Source organism: Pongo abelii, chromosome 2 (genome assembly GCF_028885655.2).
Source record: "Pongo abelii isolate AG06213 chromosome 2, NHGRI_mPonAbe1-v2.0_pri, whole genome shotgun sequence".
Classification (NCBI taxonomy): domain Eukaryota; kingdom Metazoa; phylum Chordata; class Mammalia; order Primates; family Hominidae; genus Pongo; species Pongo abelii.
The window spans coordinates 131,069,381-131,071,727 of NC_085928.1; the positions used below are offsets into that span (position 1 = coordinate 131,069,381).

At 42.9% G+C, this 2,347-nt stretch overlaps 1 pseudogene; it reads left to right on the forward strand.

Annotated features, from left to right (window-relative positions):
• The first annotated feature begins 2,014 nt into the window (after positions 1-2,014).
• Positions 2,015-2,113, forward strand: LOC112132848 (U6 spliceosomal RNA; annotated as a pseudogene).
• The last annotated feature ends 234 nt before the right edge of the window (positions 2,114-2,347 follow it).

Sequence of the window (2,347 nt, forward strand, 5' to 3'; positions counted from 1 at the left end):
AGCAACTTGGGTGGCTAAGGCATGAGAATTGCTTGAACCCGGGAGGTGGAGGTTGCAGTGAGCTGAGATTGCACCACTGTACTCCAGCCTGGGCGACAGAGTGAGACCCAGTCTCAAAAACAAAATAAGACAAAAAACAAAACAAAAAAACCCCATAAATATCAGTTATATGGGACGATAGGGCTGGATTCAGAGGGGAGCCCAGTTTTCAACTCTTCTTTGAAATTCCTGCTTCCTCAAAAGGCCATTTAGCTCTGCAAGATTTGGGACTAAAGACCTATCTTAGGAATCTTCCCCTGAGCTAAAGGCCACTTGAGTTGGGGCCATTACTTACCTTGGTTGGAGGGGGGTAGCAATGCTTGCTGCACATTGGAGAGTCTTAACATGCCTCTTACGGAGGAGATGGACACTGGTGCAGCGTTGGCACTCTGGTGCTGCATATGTTACCAAGAGCCTGTCTGCTCCTACCGGGCCAGGTAGCATGAGTGATGCCCCCACAGCTCCTCCCTGTGGACTTAGGAATGTGGCCTTCCTACTCTTGCACACAGCCACTTAGGGCAAATCTGCAAAGCATATTTTGCATGTCGAAGCATAGGTCTATTCGGATTATCCTTCTTCTATTTTCTCCTGTCAGCTTCCTTTCCAAGAAATCAAGAAAGAAAACAAAAGCTAGCCAGGGGTGGTGGCTCATGCCTGTGATCCCAGCACTTTGGCAGGCCAAGGCAGGCGGATCACGAGGTCAAGAGTTCGAGACCAGCCTGACCAACATAGTGAAACCCTGTCTCTACTAAAAATACAAAAAATTAGCTGGGCGTGGTAGTGGGCACCTGTAATCCCAGCTTCACACGAGGCTGAGGCAGGAGAATCGCTTGAACCTGGGAGGTGGAGGTTGCAGCGAGCCGAGATCGCGCCACTGCACACCAGTCCAGGCGACAGTGCAAGACTTTGTCTCAAAAAAAAAAAAAAAAAATTAGTCAGGTGTGGTGGGGGTTGCCTGTAATCCCAGCTACTTGGGAGGCTAAGGCAAGAGAATCACTTGAACCCAGGAGGCAGAGGTTTCAGTGAGCCAAGATTGTGCCACTGTACTCCAGCCTGGGTGACAGAGTGAGACTCCATCTCAAACAACAACAAAAAAAGCTGAAAACATTTATTTAAAAAAAAGGAAGAAGGAAATTGCAGAATATGCAACAATTAAGTAGTAGGTATTTGGTCTTCTGGGGAAAAATATTACAACCTATTTGCAAACCTTTGTTGATGATCTGAGTGGTCACTCTCTTGATACCATGAGATACCACTTCACACTCACTAGGATGGCTACAATCAAAATCACAGTGGTTGGCAAGGATGTGCAGAAATTGGAAACTTCTTAAGTCATTGCTGGTGGAAATGTAAAATGGTGTAGCCACTATGGGAAACAGTTCGGAAGCTCCTCAGTTAAACGCAGTTACCACAGGACCAGCAAGTCTACTCCTAGGGTATATACCTAAGAGAATTGAAAACATATGTCCACACAAAACTTGTACATGAATATTCATAGTAGCATTATTCATACTAGCACTAAAGTAGAAGCAACTCAAATGTCCATCAATTGATGAATGAATAAATAAAATGTGGCATATCCTACAATGGAATATCACTCAGCATAAAAAGGAATGAAGTATCAATACGTGCTACAACATGAATGAACCTTAAAAACATGCTAAGTGAAATAAACCAGACCTAAAAAATTGTATGATTCCATCTGTATGAAATTTCCAGAATAGGCAAACGCATAGAGGCAGAAAATAGATTAGTGGTTGCCAGGGGCTGAGGCCAGGAGATGGGAAGTGAGAGCTAATGGGCACGGAGTTTCTTTTGGGGGTTATGAAATACTCTGGGAGAAGATACTGATGATGGTTGGGTGGCTTCATGTATGTACTAAAAGCCATTGAAATGTACACTTCACTAAGGTGAATTTTATGGCATGTAAATTACATCTCAATTTTGAAAGCCTCTTCATTAAGAACACAAAAGCTTGCTCCTGTAGTACATATACTAAAATTGGAATGATACAGAGATTAGCATGGTCCCCGCACAAAGATGACACACAATTCGTGCAGCAGTCCATGTTCATAAAAAGAACACATTTGCACTCCAACTTACACATCCCCTGATCATCTTTGATTCTATTAATTTTTTTTCCCCTCTGGTAAAACCCCCAAGAGGAAAAATACTCCCCTTTTCTAAATTGCTCACTAGAGTGACTAGAATGGTGTCTAATAAATTCTTTTTTATAATGAAAATGCAATAATTATTTTATATTTAGGGCATCTGTTGAAGAGGGGGATTGTTACACGATCATGTTCCT